General features: G+C 36.4%; 1 protein-coding gene across 2 annotated transcripts in view; it reads left to right on the plus strand.

The window, feature by feature from the left end:
- LOC128217563 (cytosolic 10-formyltetrahydrofolate dehydrogenase-like) overlaps window positions 1-3,772 on the plus strand; it is a 33,734-nt gene extending 29,962 nt beyond the window's left edge. For both annotated transcript variants that reach the window (XM_052924771.1, XM_052924772.1), the window contains exon 21: window positions 274-3,772. The gene's annotated coding sequence lies outside the window, so the exon portion shown is untranslated. The remainder of the gene's footprint in view (window positions 1-273) is intronic.
- The last annotated feature ends 11,857 nt before the right edge of the window (window positions 3,773-15,629 follow it).

The following is a 15,629-nucleotide window of genomic DNA, read 5'->3' on the forward strand; positions in this document are numbered from 1 at the left end:
GTGAAAATTAATGTATGAAAAAAGTAACATGCTAAAGTAACTTATTTCAGTTGGTCAAATGAGCTATTAAACTTGATTTTATAAACCACAAAAATGTTTATATTGACTTACCTCAAGACTAGTTGTATTTGTCAGTTAAAACATTTAATGTTTATTTGATTAAACAAGCAGTTTAATTTGTTACATTATAATTAACAGAAATTCTTGCATTTATGATGTTTCGTTGTACAAACTTTGATACAAAGGCCCCTACTTTTGTTTTTGTTTTTTCAGACATCGTGTTAAATGAAGAAAAACGGACAAAACCTTCATGCAGTTGTGTGAAGGAAGAAAAATACATTTAAATAAAAGGAAAACATCTGAAAGACTTAACTAAATTAACAATGAAATAAATAGAAACAACACGCAAGCCTCATAAAATAGGTGATTTTGAATGTTTATTAACTGTTATTGTTTATTTAATACATTTTGTTACAAGTATTCAGGAAATACAAGTCCATTGTACCAATGGTTATATATATTTTTGTCATGTGATGTCTGGAGAACAGTATTTTCAATTCACTAGCCTATTTGTACTGGTAAGGGACACCTTTTTTCCAGAAAAATGGATGTTTGGCTTAAATAATTTGAGGAATACTGAATGATATTTCATAGGAAAAAAGTTTGGGCCCTGATATAAAATTCATTGCAATAAGATATGTAATATATGCTGATTTTTTTAACGATTTTTTTTGTGCCAATCTAATTTATTCAAATCTTGTTAAATGACAGTGAACTGTGGCAATAATTTTCCCAATTTATAAAATAATCATTTGCATGAAAGAGAATCAGAGTGGTATTGCTAAACGTGGGTGATTACAGGGTGGGCAAATCATTGGTACGGGCAAAAAAGAGGTCCCTTACCAGTTTAGTTTTGGATAGTTTTATTTTACACACCAGCATTATTTGCATTAAACCTTTCCTGAACTAATTCTGAATCTATAGGAAAATTACATTGACAGATATACACTGGCACAGAATTGGATATTGTAGTTAAAATAGATGGAAAAATGAACAGTGAATTTTTTTCACAATGCTGTCAAATTTATGTGCCTTGATAAGAGTTTACCACTTTCACTTTTTTATTAGTGTTATGAAATGACTTGTTTTTTTCTATTTATGTTCTTCAAAAATTATAAAAATACTCAATTTAAATTGTGAAGAGGGTGGATCTCATATAAATTGTCAATAGTCAGGGGGTGGTTAAATTACCGTCCTAGGAGTGATTTGTATCTAGGAATGGTTTGTACCTAGGAGTGGATTTTACCTAGGAGGGATTTGTACCTAGGAGGGATTTGTACCTAGGAGTGATTTGTATCTAGGAGGGATTTGTATCTAGGAGGGATTTGTACCTAGGAGTGGTTTGTACCTAGGAGGGATTTGTACCTAGGAGTGGATTTTACCTAGGAGGGATTTGTACCTAGGAGGGATTTGTACCTAGGAGTGATTTGTATCTAGGAGGGATTTGTACCTAGGAGGGATTTGTATCTAGGAGTGGTTTGTACCTAGGAGGGATTTGTACCTAGGAGTGGTTTGTACCTAGGAGGGATTTGTACCTAAAAGTGATTTTACCTAGGAGGGATTTGTACCTAGGAGGGATTTGTATCTAGGAGGGATTTGTATATAGGAGATATTGTCAAGAGTTCATGGGTTATTGGAGAGTGCTAGGATCAAGGTTGTACAAAGGGAGATTTTTTAACAGTGCATTCAATCTCTCCTACAAACAAGATATTTCCTAGAGTTCTTCATGAAATTGCACCAGGTACTTCTGTTGCAGGTATGAAATTGTTGCTAGGTATGAAATTGTCGCTAGGTATGAAATTGTTGCTAGGTATGAAATCGTTGCTAGGTATGAAATTGTTGCTAGGTATGAAATCGTTGCTAGGTATGAAATCGTTGCTAGGTATGAAATCGTTGCTAGGTTAAAAATGGTTGCTAGGTTTGAAATCTTTGCTTGGTAAGAATTCATTGCTAGGTAAAAAAGGTAAAACATTGTTGATAGGGATGAAATCACTTCTAGAAACCGTGATGAAATGGCTCCCAGTATGTAAGATGGTAGCTCATCAACAGTACATTTTCACTGTTGTACAAACTAATTTTTACTAAAATTTTGGTTTTATTTAGAAATAAAATGTATTTATAAGACTTACCTATCTGTCTTTATGGTATGGTCAATGTTCAGGCGTGTTTTAATTTACACACTAAGATCTTTTGTTTGATTATTTCACAATTTCATTTTTTTTTGTGTTTGGACCACTTACCAATCATGTATTTAGTCAGTTTCAATTTATGATTTATTGCTGTGTTTAAGTCATTTAAATGTTATATTGTTTTGTTTGCATTGAGTTATATTTAGAATGATATATTACACTTACATTGTTATACAGTATTGGGTATCTTACCAACGGACATACATGTGTACATCCAAATACCATTCCAACATCAAGAAGTTTACACATATAAATCATAACACTCCTTTCAATTTCTAACAACTTTTCTTCAAGACTCAAATTGTCTCATATGACCGGTCAAACAATTTCAGTAAAAAGTTATTATTAAGACTCTAAACATTTGTTTTGAAAATGGGTTTATATGATAATATGGTCGTTGATTATATGCAGCCTGTTTATAATGACAGGGTATCACTGTCTCATTGTTCTCAGGCCGGTTGCTAGTCATGCTCAGAGTGAGGCTGTTTTCACTGGTATTTCTGACCAACAAATTGATCTGTTAATAATTCAAAAACTGGATAATGTCATCATATGTCTGCATCCGTCTTATGCCAAATAAATGATTTAGTAAGACAAAGAATAAATGACTGTTAGTTGGAATAAGGTAATTATTAAAATTAACAGTGTAGTTCCATGATCGATTACAGTATTGAAACAAAAATATTGCTGAGGGTCATTTTAAGGGGAGACGTTTTCGATGAGCCAGTCTTGCCACTGCAAACAAACCAGGTTTTAAGCATATCAATGTTGATTTGTCTTTGTAAATCAGGAGGGAGGGTTGGGTATACTTCCAGACCTTCTCACAGACGTCCAATAGATCTTACCAATTCCCTACATAAATATTTTTTAAAAGACAAGAACTCAGTCAGAGTCTGTAGTCATAGAGGGATGTTGAAAATAAATGAAATCTCTTTAAATGCATATCACAAGTTAATTAGTAGTTCTCGAAAAAAACATGCCTTATTATCAGTATTATATAGACATTATTTTAGTCTGTTTATTACTTGGATCTTTTTCAGTTCTGCATCCTTTTGAAAATTGTACATACATTTTAATCCTTGCCTATTAAGTTTTTGGAGGAATTCCATGAAATGGTGTTGAAATAAAACTCCCATTATCTTCCCAGAAATCAGGCAACATTAGGTGCTCTTCATTTACTTGTGGTTTATCAAAATCCACACCAAGATAGGAGCCAAGATTGAAGCCGATTTCAATTCTCCCCCTTGAGAGTTTGTACTGAAATATTATTGAATGTTAATGATAGAAAGTGTGCAGTGCCTCCTCGTGGTAAAGATGTGTGCCGCTTTAAAGGATGTTTCAATATACAGTTGTTTTGTATTCCATGATTAAATGAGTTTGGTTTCAGACTTATATAACACCCATCACGATTTTGATTGCCTTTGTGTTGGTTTTGGTTGGTGAAATAACTTCTCACTGTATTCTGTAATCATTTAAATAGTTTTATGTGAAGGTGAAGAAAATAAAATCTTTTCAACTAGAAATGTTATGGTTTATTTTGAACGTTCCAGTTATAGAAACCATTCAGCAGTCATTCTTAGTATAAAACACAAAGTGATGATTATATGAAAACCTTGAATTGAAAACAATCTAAGAAATAATAGTTTTTTCAGTGTTCCATTGAAATGAAACATGAAAAAAAATCCATGTGTGAATGCTTTAAGCATGGTTCTCTAAACTTAAAATATTAAACTGTTTTAAATGTCATTGTAAAATTGATGGTAAATATGGTTAAATATGATGTGAAGAACACTTTTTAAAGATTACATATCCTATAATTTGTCCACATAAACAATAATGAAGATATTATATAACAAGATATATCCAAACATTGGTGACCATGGGTTCTCGGAGATTCGCATTTCATAATCCATTGAGATGTCCATGAATTGATACGGAAATTCCACTATATCTATCCAATTGAGATGACCATCAATTGATTTGGAAATTCCACTGTATCCTAACCCATTGAGGAGATGACCATGAATTGATATGGAAATTCCACTGTATCCTAACCCATTGAGGAGATGACCATGAATTGATTTGGAAATTACTCTGTATCTTAACCCAGTGAGAAGATGTCCATGAATTGATTTAGAAATTTCACTGTATCCTAACCCATTGAGATGACAATGAATAGATTTGGAAATTCCACTGTATCCTAACCCATTGAGATTACAATGAATAGATTTGGAAATTCCACTGTATCCTAACCCATTGAGATGACAATGAATTGATATGGAAATTCCACTGTATCTAAACCCATTGAGATGACAATGAATTGATATGGAAATTCCACTGTATCTAAACCCATTGAGATGACAATGAATTGATATGGAAATTCCACTGTATCCTAACCCATTGAGATGACAATGTATTGATATGGAAATTCCGCTGTAGCTTAACCCATTGAGATGACAATGAATTGATATGGAAATTCCACTGTATCCTAACCCATTGAGGAGATGTCCATCACTTGATTTGATAAATTCCACTGTATCCTGACCTATTGAGGAGATGTCAATGAATTGATATGGAAATTCCACTGTATCCTAACCCAGTGAGAAGATGTCCATGAATTGATATTGAAATTCCACTGTATCCTAACCCATTGAGGAGATGACCATGAATTGATATGGAAATTCCACTGTATCCTTACCCATTGAGATGACAATGACTTGATATGGAAATTCCACTGTATCTTAACCCAGTGAGGAGATGTCCATGAATTGATATGGAAATTCCACTGTTTCTTAACCCATTGAGGAGATGACAATGAATTGATATGGAAATTCCACTGTATCCTAACCCATTGAGAAGATGACCATGAATTGATATGGAAATTCCACTGTATCCTTACCCATTGAGGACAGGTGCATGAATTGATATAGAAATTCCACTGTAGCTTAACCCAGTGAGGAGATGTCCATGAATTGATATAGAAATTCCACTGTATCCTAACCCATTGATAAGATGTCCATGAATTGATATGGAAATTCCACTGTATCTTAACCCATTGAGAAGATGTCCATGAATTGATATGGAAATTCCACTGTATCCTTACCCATTGAGAAGATGTCCATGAATTGATATGGAAATTCCACTGTATCCTTAACCCAGTGAGGAGATGTCCATGAATTGATATGGAAATTTCACTGTATCTTAACCCATTGAGGAGATGTCCATGAAATGATATTGAAATTCCACTGTATCCTAACCCATTGAGAAGATGTCCATGAATTGATATGGAAATTCCACTGTATCTTAAACCATTGAGGAGATGTCCATGAATTGATATAGAAATTCCACTGTATCTTAACCCAGTGAGGAGATGTCCATGAATTGATATGGAAATTCCACTGTATCTTAACCCATTGAGGAGATGTCCATGAATTGATATGGAAATTCCACTGTATCTTAACCCAGTGAGGAGATGACAATGAACTGATATGGAAATTCCACTGTATCTTAACCCATTGAGGAGATGTCCATGAATTGATATTCAAATTCCACGTATCCTAACCCAGTGAGGAGATGACAATGAATTGATATGGAAATTCCACTGTATCTTAACCCATTGAGGAGATGTCCATGAATTGATATGGAAATTCCACTGTATCTTAACCCATTGAGAAGATGTCCATGAATTGATATGGAAATTCCACTGTATCCTAACCCATTGAGGAGATGACAATGAATTGATATAGAAATTCCACTGTATCTTAACCCAGTGAGGAGATGTCCATGAATTGATATGGAAATTCCACTGTATCTTAACCCATTGAGGAGATGTCCATGAATTGATATGGAAATTCCACTGTATCTTAACCTAGTGAGGAGATGACAATGAACTGATATGGAAATTCCACTGTATCCTAACCCATTGAGGAGATGTCCATGAATTGATATTCAAATTCCACTGTATCCTAACCCAGTGAGGAGATGACAATGAATTGATATGGAAATTCCACTGTATCTTAACCCATTGAGGAGATGTCCATGAATCGATATGGAAATTCCACTGTATCTTAACCCATTGAGAAGATGTCCATGAATTGATATGGAAATTCCACTGTATCCTAACCCATTGAGGAGATGACAATGAATTGATATGGAAATTCCACTGTATCCTAACCCATTGAGATGACAATGAATTGATATGGAAATTCCACCGTATCTTAACCCAGTGAGGAGATGTCCATGAATTGATATGGAAATTCCACTGTATCTTAACCCATTGAGGTGATGACAATGAATTGATATGGAACTTCCACTGTATCCTAACCCATTGAGAAGATGTCCATGAATTGATTTGGAAATTCCACTGTATCCTAACCCATTGAGGAGATGACAATTAATTGATATGGAAATTCCACTGTATCCTAACCCATTGAGATGACAATGAATTGATATGGAAATTCCACTGTATCCTAACCCATTGAGGAGATGACCATGAATTGATATGTAAATTCCACTGTATCCTAACCCATTGAGGAGATGACAATTAATTGATATGGAAATTCCACTGTATCCTAACCCATTGAGATGACAATGAATTGATATGGAAATTCCACTGTAGCTTAACCCAGTGAGGAGATGTCCATGAATTGATATAGAAATTCCACTGTATCCTAACCCATTGATAAGATGTCCATGAATTGATATGGAAATTCCACTGTATCTTAACCCATTGAGAAGATGTCCATGAATTGATATGGAAATTCCACTGTATCCTTACCCATTGAGAAGATGTCCATGAATTGATATGGAAATTCCACTGTATCCTTAACCCAGTGAGGAGATGTCCATGAATTGATATGGAAATTTCACTGTATCTTAACCCATTGAGGAGATGTCCATGAAATGATATTGAAATTCCACTGTATCCTAACCCATTGAGAAGATGTCCATGAATTGATATGGAAATTCCACTGTATCTTAAACCATTGAGGAGATGTCCATGAATTGATATAGAAATTCCACTGTATCTTAACCCAGTGAGGAGATGTCCATGAATTGATATGGAAATTCCACTGTATCTTAACCCATTGAGGAGATGTCCATGAATTGATATGGAAATTCCACTGTATCTTAACCCAGTGAGGAGATGACAATGAACTGATATGGAAATTCCACTGTATCTTAACCCATTGAGGAGATGTCCATGAATTGATATTCAAATTCCACGTATCCTAACCCAGTGAGGAGATGACAATGAATTGATATGGAAATTCCACTGTATCTTAACCCATTGAGGAGATGTCCATGAATTGATATGGAAATTCCACTGTATCTTAACCCATTGAGAAGATGTCCATGAATTGATATGGAAATTCCACTGTATCCTAACCCATTGAGGAGATGACAATGAATTGATATAGAAATTCCACTGTATCTTAACCCAGTGAGGAGATGTCCATGAATTGATATGGAAATTCCACTGTATCTTAACCCATTGAGGAGATGTCCATGAATTGATATGGAAATTCCACTGTATCTTAACCCAGTGAGGAGATGACAATGAACTGATATGGAAATTCCACTGTATCCTAACCCATTGAGGAGATGTCCATGAATTGATATTCAAATTCCACTGTATCCTAACCCAGTGAGGAGATGACAATGAATTGATATGGAAATTCCACTGTATCTTAACCCATTGAGGAGATGTCCATGAATTGATATGGAAATTCCACTGTATCTTAACCCATTGAGAAGATGTCCATGAATTGATATGGAAATTCCACTGTATCCTAACCCATTGAGGAGATGACAATGAATTGATATGGAAATTCCACTGTATCCTAACCCATTGAGATGACAATGAATTGATATGGAAATTCCACCGTATCTTAACCCAGTGAGGAGATGTCCATGAATTGATATGGAAATTCCACTGTATCTTAACCCATTGAGGTGATGACAATGAATTGATATGGAACTTCCACTGTATCCTAACCCATTGAGAAGATGTCCATGAATTGATTTGGAAATTCCACTGTATCCTAACCCATTGAGGAGATGACAATTAATTGATATGGAAATTCCACTGTATCCTAACCCATTGAGATGACAATGAATTGATATGGAAATTCCACTGTATCCTAACCCATTGAGGAGATGACCATGAATTGATATGTAAATTCCACTGTATCCTAACCCATTGAGATGACAATGAATTGATATGGAAATTCCACTGTATCTTAACCCATTGAGGAGATGTCCATGAATTGATATGGAAATTCCACTGTTTCTTAACCCATTGAGGAGATGTCCATGAATTGATATGGAAATTCCATTGTAGCTTAACCCAGTGAGGAGATGACAATGAATTGATATGGAAATTCCATTGTATCCTAACCAATTGAGAAGATGTCCATGAATTGATATGGAAATTCCACTGTATCTTAACCCATTGAGGAGATGTCCATGAATTGATATGGAAATTCCACTGTATCTTAACCCATTGAGAAGATGTCCATGAATTGATATGGAAATTCCACTGTATCCTAACCCATTGAGGAGATGACAATGAATTGATATGGAAATTCCACTGTATCCTAACCCATTGAGATGACAATGAATTGATATGGAAATTCCACCGTATCTTAACCCAGTGAGGAGATGTCCATGAATTGATATGGAAATTCCACTGTATCTTAACCCATTGAGGTGATGACAATAAATTGATATGGAACTTCCACTGTATCCTAACCCATTGAGAAGATGTCCATGAATTGATATGGAAATTCCACTGTATCCTAACCCATTGAGGAGATGACAATTAATTGATATGGAAATTCCACTGTATCCTAACCCATTGAGATGACAATGAATTGATATGGAAATTCCACTGTATCCTAACCCATTGAGGAGATGACCATGAATTGATATGTAAATTCCACTGTATCCTAACCCATTGAGATGACAATGAATTGATATGGAAATTCCACTGTATCTTAACCCATTGAGGAGATGTCCATGAATTGATATGGAAATTCCACTGTTTCTTAACCCATTGAGGAGATGTCCATGAATTGATATGGAAATTCCATTGTAGCTTAACCCAGTGAGGAGATGACAATGAATTGATATGGAAATTCCATTGTATCCTAACCAATTGAGAAGATGTCCATGAATTGATATGGAAATTCCACTGTATCCTAACCCATTGAGGAGATGTCCATGAATTGATATAGAAATTCCATTGTAGCTTAACCCAGTGAGGAGATGTTCATGAATTGATATAGAAATTCCACTGTATCCTAACCCATTGATAAGATGTCCATGAATTGATATGGAAATTCCACTGTATCTTAACCCATTGAGAAGATGTCCATGAATTGATATGGAAATTCCACTGTATTTTAACCCATTGAGGAGATGTCCATGAATTGATATAGAAATTCCACTGTATCTTAACCCATTGAGGAGATGTCCATGAAATGATATGGAAATTCCACTGTATCCTAACCCATTGAGAAGATGTCCATGAATTGATATGGAAATTCCACTGTATCTTAACCCATTGAGGGAATGTCCATGAATTGATATAGAAATTCCACTGTATCTTTATCCAGTGAGGAGATGTCCATGAATTGATATGGAAATTCCACTGTATCTTAATCCAGTGAGGAGATGACAATGAACTGATATGGAAATTCCACTGTATCTTAACCCATTGAGGAGATGTCCATGTATTGATATTCATATTCCACTGTATCCTAACCCAGTGAGGAGATGTCCATGAATTGATATGGAAATTCCACAGTATCGTAACCCAGTGAGGAGATGTCCGTGAATTGATATGGAAATTCCACAGTATCTTAACCCAGTGAGGAGATTTCCATGAATTGATATGGAAATCCACTGTATCTAAACCCAGTGAGGAGATGTCCATGAATTGATATGGAAATTCCACTGTATCCTATCCCAGTGAGGACATGTCCATGAACTGATTTGGAAATCCCACTGTATCCTAACCCAGTGAGAAGATGTCCATGATTTGATTTGGAAATTCCACTGTATCCTAACCCATTGAGATGACAATGAATTGATATGGAAATTCCACTGTATCTTAACCCAGTGAGGAGATGTCCATGAAATGATATGGAAATTCCACTGTATCCTAACCCATTGAGGAGATGTCCATGAATTGATATGGAAATTCCACTGTATCTTAACCCATTGAGAAGATGTCCATGAATTGATATAGAAATTCCACTGTATCCTAACCCATTGAGGAGATGTCCATGAATTGATATGGAAATTCCACTGTATCCTAACCCATTGAGGAGATGACAATGAATTGATATGGAAATTCCACTGTATCTTAACCCATTTAGGAGATGTCCATGAATTGATATGGAAATTCCACTGCATCTTTACCCAGTGAGGAGATGTCCATGAATTGATATGGAAATTCCACTGTATCTTAACCCATTGAGGAGTTGACAATGAATTGATATGGAACTTCCACTGTATCCTAACCCATTGAGGAGATGTCCATGAATTGATATGGAAAATCCACTGTATCTTGACCCATTGAGGAGATGTCCATGAATTGATATGTAAATTCTACAGTGTCTTAACCCATTGAGAAGATGTCCATGAATTGATATTGAAATTCCACTGTATCCTAACCCATTGAGGAGATGACAATGAATTGATATGGAAATTCCACTGTATCCTAACCCATTGAGATGACAATGAATTGATATGGAAATTCCACTGTATCTTAACCCATTGAGGAGATGTCCATGAATTGATATGGAAATTCCACTGTATATTAACCCATTGAGGAGATGACAATGAATTGATATGGAACTTCCACTGTATCCTAACCCATTGAGAAGACGTCCATGAATTGATATGGAAATTCCACTGTATCTTAACCCAGTGAGGAGATGTCCATGAATTGATATGGAAATTCCACTGTATCTTAACCCATTTAGGAGATGTCCATGAATTGATATGGAAATTCCACTGTATCCTAACCCATTGAGGAGATGTCCATGAATTGATATGGAAATTCCACTGTATCCTAACCCATTGAGGAGATGTCCATAAATTGATTTGGAAATTCCACTGTATCCTAACCCATTGAGGAGATGTCCATGAATTGATATGTAAATTTCACTGTATCTTAATCCACTGAGATGTCGTTGAATTGATTGAAAATCCCACAGTTATTTATGTTATATATGAGGTATATGCGTAATCGTATTTTCGAGCTACGTGCAAACAAATGGCATGTTAATTTCGCATAAGGCTCAAGCGTACTCCCATATTTCGTACCAAGGTGATGTACATGTGAATAAATGGCATGTTAATTCCGCATAAGGCCCAAGCGTACTCCCATATTTCGTACCAAGGTGAGGTACATGTGAACAAATGGCATGTTAATTCCGCATAAGGCCCAAGCGTACTTCAATATTTCGTACCAAGGTGAGCTACATGCGAACCAAATGCATGTTTATTCCCCGCATAAGGCCAATGCGTACTTCCATATTTTGTACCAAGGTGAGGTACATGCGAACAAAAGGCATGTTAATTCCGCTTAAGGCCCAAGCGTACTCCCATATTTCGTACCAAGGTGAGCTACATGCGAACACAATGCATGTTAATTCCGCATAAGGCCCAAGCGTACTCCCATATTCCGTACCAAGGTGAGCTACATGCAAACAAAAGGCATGTTAATTCCGCATAAGGCCCAAGCGTACTCCCATATTCCGTACCAAGGTGAGCTTCATGCGAACAAAAGGCATGTTAATTCCGCATAAGGCCCAAGCGTACTCCCATAATCCGTACCAAGGTGAGCTACTTGCAAACAAAAGGCATGTTAATTCCGCATAAGGCCCAAGCGTACTCCCATATTCCGTACCAAGGTGAGCTACATGCAAACAAAAGGCATGTTAATTCCGCATAAGGCCCAAGCGTACTCCCATATTCCGTACCAAGGTGAGCTTCATGCGAACAAAAGGCATGTTAATTCCGCATAAGGCCCAAGCGTACTCCCATAATCCGTACCAAGGTGAGCTACTTGCAAACAAAAGGCATGTTAATTCCGCATAAGGCCCAAGCGTACTCCCATATTCCGTACCAAGGTGAGCTTCATGCGAACAAAAGGCATGTTAATTCCGCATAAGGCCCAAGCGTACTCCCATATTCCGTACCAAGGTGAGCTACTTGCAAACAAAAGGCATGTTAATTCCGCATAAGGCCCAAGCGTACTCCCATATTTCGTACCAAGGTGAGCTACATGCGAACCAAAGGCATGTTAATTCCGCATAAGGCCCAAGCGTACTCCCATATTTCGTACCAAGGTGAGGTACATGCGAACAAAAGGCATGTTAATTCCGCATAAGGCCCAAGCGTACTCCTATATTTCGTACCAAGGTGAGCTACATGCAAACAAAAGGCATGTTTGTATTCCGCATACGGCCCAAGCGTACTCCCATATTTCGTACCAAGGTGAGGTACATGCGAACAAAAGGCATGTTGATATTCCGCATAAGGCCCAAGCGTACTCCTATATTTCGTACCAAGGTGAGCTACATGCGAACCAAAGGCATGTTAATTCCGCATAAGGCCCAAGCGTACTCCCATATTCCGTACCAAGGTGAGCTAGATGCGAACAAAAGGCATGTTAATTCCGCATAAGGCCCAAGCGTACTCCCATATTTCGTACCAAGGTGAGCTACATGCAAACAAAAGGCATGTTTATATTCCGCATAAGGCCCAAGCGTACTCCCATATTTCGTACCAAGGTGAGCTACATGCAAACAAAAGGCATGTTAATTCCGCATAAGGCCCAAGCGTACTCCCATATTTCGTACCAAGGTGAGAATTCCGGTTCCGGTTGAAAACAAGATGGTGGACATTTGAATTTCGGTAGAAAAAATATGTGAATTTTCGAGATATCATCTACTTCAGATGGGAGATTATGAATGGTATTAGGTAAACTAAAACTGAGATATGCAACGCATCTAGCGGACTGCCGTATGAGCCACATTTAAAGATCCTTTAAAAGTAATTGTGACAAATAAACTGATTGTTGATGCCGTCCAAAAAAAAATAGACGTCGCAAGAGAAACCTTTCGTCGCCCGGGGTAAGTCTCAGACCATCAAGTAAAAAACATTTACTAGATACAGACCATAGTGATAGTGAGAGTGACTATTTTGATCCCCTTGACCTGGACACAGAACCTCAACCCAGCCAAACTGAATCAAACCCACCCCACCCACCTGAAACACTACCAACGATGGCTCTAACAGACGCAGATCTTGAACAGCTATGTGCAAAAATGGCCCCAATGTTGATAAACGATATTAAAGAGGCTCTGAAATCAAGTATTTTGAATGAAATCAAGGCTGAAATCAGAAACTCTATTGAGAAAGAAACAGCAAATCTCCAAAGTAAGGTCACCTCCCTTGAATCAGAAAATTCAAAACTCAGAGAAGAACTTAAAGAAGCCAAGCTGGAGCAGGACGAATTAAACCAGTATGGCAGACGGATGTGCCTGGACATTGCTAATGTCCCTGGAGACAAACCAGATGAAAGTGCCGAGATCCTAGAAAAGAAGATATTAAATGAAGCACAGAGAGCTGGCATTGAACTCACAAGTGCTGACATTGACAAATGTCATAGAAAGGGTCGATATGTTGACATGGGTCACAGAAAAGTAATCATTAAGTTTACCAATTCAAAAGCTAGGGACCGGATGTACTGGAACAGAAAGAGACTGGCCGATGGGTTATTTGTCCAGGAAAATCTAACCCCATACCGAGAATACCTGGGCTTCCGTTGCAGACAGCTGAAAAGAGCGAACAAAGTGACAAAGACTTGGGTTTCAGGCTGCCGTGTGTTCGCTCAGCTCCATGGTGAAGACAAAGGTCGTCAGATCAAGCACCTTGATGACATTCTGCAGATATCCGGCGAGCAACAAGTGTAACTGGTGTAACCAGTGTTACTGTGTTTTGTGAGTCTGGGAGTCTAGTGCTGCTAAAACTGTTAATATATAGTTAATGTATAACCGAATTAAAATGCCAACTATTTACTTATTAATACGAAAGATTACTTACCATAGTCAAATCCGATGTTATATCCTGCTTTTTTGTTTTTGTTTTAATTGTTGCAAAGTATTACTGAATACCGTTAGTAAATATATCCAGTAACTACACTGTAGTACACTTAAACTACTAATCTACTTTAATTAAGATGTCAAATTTTGCACAACTGTCTTGAATTTGTCTCAAATTTATCAATGTTCGTTTTTTTACAAATAAAAACTAAAATAGCATACACTCTCATGAACATGTACATACATTTACTTCATTGAATAAGTCCTCGTTGTATATAGTTCACTTATGTCCACATTAGCATTATCTCTAGATGTGTTTGTACATGTCCACGGTTACGATAGTTATTATCCATGTATTATGACTGTTCTTCAATTATTCACATACATATGTTCGTATGTGTTACACTTCTGTTTTTGACATTTCATTTGACTCTCTATAGCAACTAAGTATTCCTAATAATTATTTTTGAAAACTATTGAAATGTATGTTTAAAGTTATTCCGATAATGTAACAAAACGTGTATATCCAAATGGTCAAACTTTTGTGTAAATGAAATAATACTTGACAAATACCAACATGAGAAACACGAGATAATGGTTATTATGATATTGACAGTCGATTAAGGCCATTACACGTTTTATTAGGTTGTTAAAGGGTCCTAGTGATCCCTGATGATACTAGACATATTGAAATAAAATAAGGTTTTTTTCTTAAATTAAAATAAAATTAGTGTACGTATTGGGAAATAATATCTGCATGTTTAAGTTTATATATATGATTGTATCTGCTAGTTGCGGCTACCATCTATTAAATATTGATTATGACACATATCTAAATTACATTGTTAATATGTATGGCCTAACACAGTTTTATATTTTGTCCTAATCCTATTGTTAAACGACCATCGATAGTCATCGTCTTATCAACATTACATGATTGTATACTTATTTTAACGCATTGCTGAATAATTATTTAAAGTTTAACCGTAAATGTATAACTACTTGTCCCATCTGAACGTAGTTGATTTTTTTTACAGTTCTTCAACATATGTTTTACTTATTTCTCTTTCCCTTTTTGTCTCATTACTTAGCCACACCCCAGGAAACCCTTAATATGCTTATATTTGTTTCTCTTTTGCTCCGATCGCAGGTTGTACATGTTTGTGTGTATGTTGTATTGTATCCGCATAGGTGATTGATCTTCAAGCATATAGATCTGCGATCGGACTTTTTTATTGTAAAACACAGCGCTTTCCAA

Source organism: Mya arenaria, chromosome 14, assembly GCF_026914265.1.
Source record: "Mya arenaria isolate MELC-2E11 chromosome 14, ASM2691426v1".
NCBI lineage: Eukaryota > Metazoa > Mollusca > Bivalvia > Myida > Myidae > Mya > Mya arenaria.